This window comes from Megascapheus bottae, chromosome 10 (assembly GCF_031878675.1).
Source record: "Megascapheus bottae isolate mThoBot1 chromosome 10, mThoBot2.hap1, whole genome shotgun sequence".
In the NCBI taxonomy this organism is placed as follows: domain Eukaryota; kingdom Metazoa; phylum Chordata; class Mammalia; order Rodentia; family Geomyidae; genus Megascapheus; species Megascapheus bottae.
In genome coordinates this window covers 27,952,208-27,960,467 of record NC_143518.1, presented here as the reverse complement: position 1 = coordinate 27,960,467, position 8,260 = coordinate 27,952,208, and the positions used below count along the sequence as shown (strand labels likewise).

General features: G+C 38.5%; 1 pseudogene; it reads right to left on the bottom strand.

Moving 5' to 3' along the window:
* Window positions 1-7,735: 7,735 nt before the first annotated feature.
* LOC150057790 (thymosin beta-15A pseudogene) lies at window positions 7,736-8,002 on the bottom strand (annotated as a pseudogene).
* Between the last annotated feature and the right edge of the window lie 258 nt (window positions 8,003-8,260).

The window sequence follows — 8,260 nt, the reverse complement described above, 5'->3', positions numbered from 1 at the left end:
CTTTCTTTACATGGAGTGTCATAGCAACTGGCAAACTCCCTGGAGAAGTTTGAGTATCACTAACCTACAAAAGAACCTACTCAACAGCTATTGTGGCTTTGAACATGGTTAAAGAGTTATTGCTAAGTCAATATTTCAGAACACACCATTAATTTCTCTGTTTATATATGCATGCACATATAAACATATGTAGAACACATTATGAACATGTAGAACACATGACTTGTGTTCTACAGGATCCAAATATTGGGTGAGATGGAAATACATGAACTTTTTGCATGTATTATCTCAAACCATGATCCTTCCAACCTCTTCCTCCTATGTAGCTAAGATTACAGGTGTGTTCCACAAACATCTGCCCTTGTTTATATACTTTCTTCTGGTCCTGAGTTCTTTTATTCAAAAATTGAATTATGAATTCAATAACCAGAGTAGAAAGAGATATAGGCATTGCTCAAGTGGTAGAGTGTACCTCCAAAAATATATAAAATCCTAAGTTTAAACACTGTACCATTCCCAATCAAATGAATATTCATATATACATGTACATACCTAAATTAATATTCATTTAAATAATTTTATAAATATGTATATAATTAAATGTTTCCTGCAGTAGAATTCCCCGAGTTCATAAATTATACCATACATGACTAAAATATATTATTAAAGTATATTTCAGAAAATAATACAAGCCACCAATACAACCATGTTTCTTGCAGCACTATTCACCAAAGCCAAGGTATAGAAGTAGCCCAGATACCCCTCAATGGGCAAATGGATCAAGAAAATGTTGTATATCTATATATACACAAAGGAATTTTACACACCCATTAGAAAGAATGAAATTGTACCATTTATAAAGGAATATAAAGACTTGGAAAAATTGTGCTAAGTGAAATTAGTCCCAGAGAGTGACAAAGAATTCACGTTTTCCCTTCTATTTGGAAGCTAGACTTAGTATACAAACTCATAAGCAAATACATTGAGGTGGCAACCAACGGTATACAAGTGGATAACTAAAATACAGTAGATTCATGTGAGATCTCAAATTATATAATTCCTTAGAAAACCCAAATCAAAGTTTAACCAATTAAAGCACCTAGAAGCTGATATTCAAAGATGTGGTGTGAGGTTAAGGGGGAAGGGTAGATGAATGAAGGGGAGAAGAGGGAAAGGCTTCAGTTAAGAATGTAATGTATACCTTACAAAATTAAGAAGAGGGATGGAAGAGATGAGTAGGGGAGGGATGAGTGAGAATGTCAAAAGAGGTGATATTAATCATGATACGTTGTATTCATAAACTATTGTGTTAAAAGGCAACTCTTTTGTCCTATTACTTGAACAAGAAAAATAAACATTTTTAAAGTATATTCTTACCACTCTGGAAGGCAATTTGGAGGTTTTTCAAAAAACTAAGATAGTCTTCCATATGAGCCAGCCATACAATTCCTGGGCATTTATCCTGAACATCATAACCCAGGATATGGTAAGGACACCTGCACAGCCATGTTCATCACTGTACAATTCATAATGGCCAGGCTATGGAAACAACCCATATGCCTCACTACAGATGAATGTATACAAAAAACGCGGTACATATATGCAATAGAATTCTACATAACCACCAGACAAGATAAAATAATGGCATTCTCTGGGAAGTGGATGAAACTAGAGCAAATCGTGTTGAGTGAGATAAGTCAGGACCAATGGAACAAAAGGCACAAGGTCTCCTTGACACGTGGATATTAGATCCAAACAGTACAAGAGTGATGACTCAATATTTGGGTACTCAAGGTCATCGACACAATCTTGGAGTTATAAATATAACTATATAGATATAAAAATCCATGATGAGATATATATTCTAGAATGTTAGATTATATAGATATGTATCTATGACATACAAATGCTCAACTTAATTATAATTTTGTTCATAAATTTATGTGCCAGTGATTGCATATAGAGATCCCATCCTTGAATACTTATTTGTTAAACGTGATATTTGAAATATGATGTAAAAAATCAATGTTAATAAAATTAGAAAGTATATTCCTGAAAATAGAGCTGAAATTACCCAGAAACCAATCAAGGAACTTGTTCTGAGTTGCAATATAAGGGAAATACTCCTGCCTTCAGATACCCTGTGATTTATCCTTGTCCGTAAATACTCCCATTTGTGAGTTAATATATTGATTGCCAAGTTAAAAATATGACTACTTCAAAGATAAAAGACATATATAAAGAGCCACTATCACCATCCATGCTTTTGTACATTACAGTGACCTGTTCCTAAGCAGAAAGTATCAAAGGAGTTGGCAAGCTTTGAATTGGGAGGACACGGAAGGGAGGCTAAGTTCAGTGAACCTGCTTGTTTAATGTACCTGCTTGTTTAGTGTACCTCATGTTTAATGTTCACTCCTGGCCACACAGACTGTAACCTATCACAATTAAGCAAGCTTGGGAAATGTGTGTGTCACAAGAGCCATAGAGAGAGAGTCCTTTCTCCATCCTTTTAATTAGCTGCTTTGGTAATTGTATCTTCACTGTCCAGTACATAGAACATAATCAATATTTGATTTAGTGGGGGTCAGGATAAGGTCTCACTTGAAGTGAGAGAAAGAAAGCAACAAAGCATATTGAAATGCTCTATGGAACTGGCTCTGTGTTTAGGGTGAGCAATGTACAAAAATTAAGAACCTAACATCTATCTCATCTATCCTCACACACCCATCCTAACCTAACACAGGCCTATCCACACCTAACACCTATCATTGGGGATAGGCCAAAAATCTTGAGCTCACTGAAAGGCTGAATTATCATTTGTTTAGCATTTGAGGGGTGCCCAGCCATTGCAGCCTATCTTGCTGTTTCCTGGTTTGCATGTTGTGTCATTTTGATTTTTGGTTGGAGGAGCGCTATGGGGGCTGAGAATGGGTTTTCACGGGAACTGCAGAACCACTGTGGCCAATCCAATCAATGACAGCTCCATTTTGCTTGTTCCCAAGTCGTAGGCACTGTTGTTCCATCATTAATATTTTTGAATATTCAACACATCCCTGAGAAGAGAGCATAGAAGTCTCTGCACCTTGTTTTGCCCCACAAAACAAGTCAAAATGAGGTCTTTGTTGATGAGACTTTTGGCCTACTCCTGTTCAGTTGTACTCTAGCCCCATGGCTTTCCTTCTTGGAAATCTCAAAATAGTCCCAAAAGCTTGCTGCCAAGCTAGGCTTGACCTGGCCTGGCTGAATGCCTTCCAAAAGAAATTTTTATGGAAACATTTTTTTTCTCAACAACAACAAAAAAATAGCCCATGAAAAGCTATGTCTCCATTATATCATGCAAAGCTGTGCCTTCCTTTTAACTAACTTTTTAAAATTCCGGCCCTTCCTTTCTTACCCCATCCAAAATACATGCTTCCTTCTTTTGGACTTAACACCAGTTTGGGGGAAGGAGCTTGGGGAACCAGATAGGCCTGGTGCCTTGATCATGAGAATGGGAAGGAAGGCATTTGAGGCAAAGCTGGGTAAACATATGAAACCCTGTTTTTGTCTCTCATAATCATTCCCTGCTAGCTTCAGTGAGAACCTACCAACATATAATTTTTCACACCTAAATTCAACAACAACAAATGACCAATGTTGAGCAAGACTGGAGTACACTAAAGGCAGTCCTACCACCCATACCATAGCAGCCTCACTAACCCTGTTCCCTGTCACAACACTGCAGGTGTTTAAGCCAGAGTAAAAGCTCACTGCCTTGCATTGCAGTTCCCTGGTTTGCAGGGATATATTCTCTATTGGACTAATCCCAAAAGATAAATGGTTCTCCCAATCTAAATGCCATATTGGTATGTCTCCATTGCAGAGACTAAGTCTCAGACTTTCCCAAAATGTGGCCCAGGGTGCATAACTGCACACATGGAGAACGTTATTGGTGGCAGCAGGAAACCTCTCCTCCAAGTCTGATTTCAACAGATGGGACCAGGTGCAGCCACATCCACCACACCTACCTCTTCTTCTTAGGCAACTCACTCTACTGTTCAAGGCTCTTGGGCTCAATGACCTTTTGTTTCCACTTGCAGTGTTCATGTACATCAGGTGCAGTCAAGGCCACCAACTGTCCAACTGATAACTGGTATGCATTTCAGGATTCGATTTGTCAAGAAATGTGGCAGGAGATTAGTCTCTTAAAACTGTTGCTCTCGGGCCAGGAATTTGGCCTAGTGGTAGAGTGCCTGCTTAGCATGCACGAAGACCCGGGTTTGAGCCCTTGGAACCACATATATAGAAAAAGCTGGAAATGGTGCTGTGGCTCCAGTGATAGAGCTCCGGCCTTGAGAAAGCCAAAGGACAGTGCTCAGGCCCTGAGTTCAAGGCCCAGGACTGGTAAAAAACAAACAAACAAAAACAAAAAAACTGTTGCTTTGGTGTCACCGTTAGCTCACTCAGCTTCCTATCTATTCCTACACTATGGTCTACTCTGAGTCATTGCCTCCAGCCTCAGTTGTCTAGTGGATGATGAAATCTGTTGCAATAATAATGCCTAATATTTACTGAGTGCTGACTCTGACTGTATGACGTGCAATGCTCTATACTTTATTATTTTATATAAACATCACAAAAATAATTAACCTAAGAGAAACAGACACTTTGAGAAATCAAGTAAGGTGCTCAAATTCAGGCAGCTAATAACTAAGTCCTTTGGCTAGAAGACAGAGTTATCACTATCAGAACTTGTCCAAAATCATTTCCCCTTCCCACACCTAGAAAAGTCATGGAGGAGAGATGATGAATGGCATGGCAAAAAATAGTGGGTTTGGAAAAAGCAGGTTTTTTTGGAAGGGTTAGAAAGTTGAAGAACAGAGTTTGAAATGTTTGACATGTGTCACTTGTGATAGCCACATTCTACACTCAATGGGATTACACGGAGATTCTGATAGCCCATACTGAAATGCAACAATGGGAATTTTTGCTGACAACATATTGGAAAACACAAATGCATCCTTCTTGAGCATCAGAGAGGGAGAACCCTGAGTAACATCCCATGATTGGCATTGGAGTGCTCAGGAAAGAAATCGGCCTCAAGCCCCCAGGGTCTCAGCCTGTTGCTGAATCCCCTCTGGTTACCTTTTCTCTTTCAATACTCTTGTACAGGAATGCTGTGTGGCAGTTCACTCTTCCTACAATGAATGACTCCGGTGACTCACCATTTGCTAAATATGAAGTATATGCAAATAGGACTCAGCTTTTGCTGTGGGTAACTGTAGAATACAAGGGGGTGGTATAAAGCATAGGAAGAATGCATGCATGGTAGCAAGAACGATTTCTCCTTTCTTTGTCCTTCCTCACATTAGATAATGACTGAAACAGCAATTCAGTTTTGATGGGTTAGAACCATCCTCATCAAATGATGCAGGGGAGAAATACAATGACCTTCTACATCTGTGTTCTGCACTTCACTGTAAACTCTTTCAGGATAGAGCTGTTGGTTGAGGGATTCCTAGTTCTGTGAATTTGGATTCATTAGCTGTAAAATGAAACTACTGTAATAATATCTCAAAAGTCAGTGGTAAGAGGACTAGGAAATAAGCCATGTATTTCAGAATCTGATATATCCATGAAATTATACATTGTTGTTTCCACGGCCATTGGAAGTAGAAGGAGAATAGGAGGAAAGCATCTCCAGTAAATCCTATATTTGTCCTAGGCCTTGAGTGCTGCCCCTGAGCTTTTGAGTTCAGGTATAATGCTCTACCACTTGAGCCACATGTCTACTTCTGGCAGTTTTGGTGGTTAATTGGAGATAAGAGCCTCACAGACTTCCTGCCCAAGTTGGTTTCAAAGCACAACCTTCAGATGTCAACTTCTTGAGTAACTATGATAAGTGTGAACCACTGATGCCTGGCCTCCTGTCAACTCTTTTACTCCAAAGTCTCCTGAGACATGTGAGGGACTTTGAATCAGAGGAGGCCAGAGCCTGGCTCCTCTCTCCATCCTTTTAATTAACTGCTTTGGTAATTTTATCTTCACTGTGTGGTACATAGAACATAATCAATATTTCACCAGTATACCTCATAACTTTTATTTTCATATTTTAGTCTTCTAGCATCATAATGAAAATAATGGTTAAAAAATACTCAAAGTCAATTGTAGCTCCAAATTTCTCCATGTTTTGTGTACCCTAAAGAGTCAATGTGTCCTTAAATCTGGTGTTCTTTATCTGATAAGTATTTTTAAAGCAGTTGGATTATCCTGCAGAGGGGTTTCTTCCTTTGTAATAGAAAACCATGTACGAATGTGAGATTAAAAGATAATGTAACAGGATAATGTGTCTTCATGTAGATTTCCTAATATGGCCTGGATTGCAAAGTACTATTCTGAGTTAAGTCCTCAAAGGCATTCAACTTTCTACATGAACATAAGAGTTTGCACAAGGCAATTGAACATACACATGCATGTGTTCACCAATATGCTAATGGCAGATTTGAAGCTTTGTTATATCTAGCCTCTGGGGGTCTAGAGTGCAGCTCAGTGTTAGAGTGCTTGTCAGTGTTGGAGGCCCTAGGTTCAATCTCTAGTACTAGGGGAAAAGAAAACTCTTGCAGCCTCTGAAAAACATCCTCGTGCTCCAAAATCCACACACAAAAAGAATCTTGCACTAGCTTTAAAAAAATAGCTGACAGAAATAGAATTCCAGCTACAGGGAAATAAGTAGATCAGCAATAACTCACACATGAAAAAAATTAACCATATAGTAGTACAAGTGCTAAAGAATGACCTATGTCTGCATATCTGCATTTTGATTTAGCTTTACATTTCTCTCCCATGTGGCTTTCATTAGTTAAGTAAACAAATGTTCATTTAGTTTCAAATCTATACAAGGCTTTCTACCAGGCACAAGGCAGGACACAAAGATGAATTAAATATATGTGTCTTCTGTTCAAGGAGCAAGAAATTGAGTAGAAGGGGTCACAGGAGTAATTATAATAGAAGAAAAAATATTCCATTCCCCAAGAGAGCATCTAAAGGCACTGTGAATGTCCTTCAGGGAGAAGGATTTAAGAGAGTCAGATGGAACCCAGAGCCAGTGGCTCACACCTGTAATCACAGCTACTTAGAAGGCTGAGATCTGAGCATTGTAGATCGAAGCCAGCCTGGGTAGAAAAGTCCCCATGAGACTCTTATTTCCAATTAACCTCTCAAAAACCAGAAGTGGTGCTGTGATTCAAGTGGTAGAATGCTGGCCTTGAGCTAGCTTCCTGGTATGATTTCCATGGTACGAGGCTTAAAGTAGCACTTGTTGCATCCAAAGTTTAGGGTGATAATGCCAGTTATCCCATGTGTCAAAGATAAGAAATAAAATGCTCCCTGGTGGACAAGTTTGTTATTTAAAAAATATTTAAAGAAAATATATGCTCACCTATAACTTTTTTTTACCCATGAATGTATTTTTTTAATGTTTTACTATAAATGAAAATTAAGATGTCACGAAAGTATGATTATAAAGCAGAAGGCACCGTCGTAACTAAAAACTGGCTCACTCTGTCTGTACGGGGCACAAGGACCGCACTCACAATGGTCATCCATAGTGACATTACTGACAGCAGTCATCTACCATCTGAAATTTCACTTTAAAAACAAATTTAAGGGGGCCCTAGCTATGATGAACTTCTAGCCAGGGAATATAGAAGATAAACCATTTACCGATGCCTCAAATCTCCACAAACACACAGATTTACAGAAATAATCCTAAAAGCAGGAATGTCAGGCCAGGTTGAAGCATGCTCTTGAGAAGCAATCTGCATTTAGATGTTTGAACAAAGTGTTTCTCCTGCTGGATAGTGTCCTTTGAAGGAAGAGTGTTTTTTTCCTCAGTATTAGTTTTCTTCAGTTTTGATCTGTCAAACTTCTCCACTTCGGACATATCTGGCTTATCACTCATTTTGACTGGAGGCCTGGTGACTCCGGCTAGGACCTGGGCTGAAGACGGAGGCTGGCCGGCACAGAGCTGGTTAGGTCTCACCTATAACTTTTTATATTTTTTTAATTAAAGAATTTATTAACATTGATTTTTACATCATATTTCAAATGACATGTTTAACAAACAAGTATTCAAGAAGGGAATCTATATACAATCACTGGTACTTTTTTAGAACATAATCAAAATTAGGCTAAGGGTTTGTATATCATAGATACCTATTAATCTATGTAATAAAACATTATGTCTATAGGTTTTTATGTCTATGAAGTTGTGCTTATA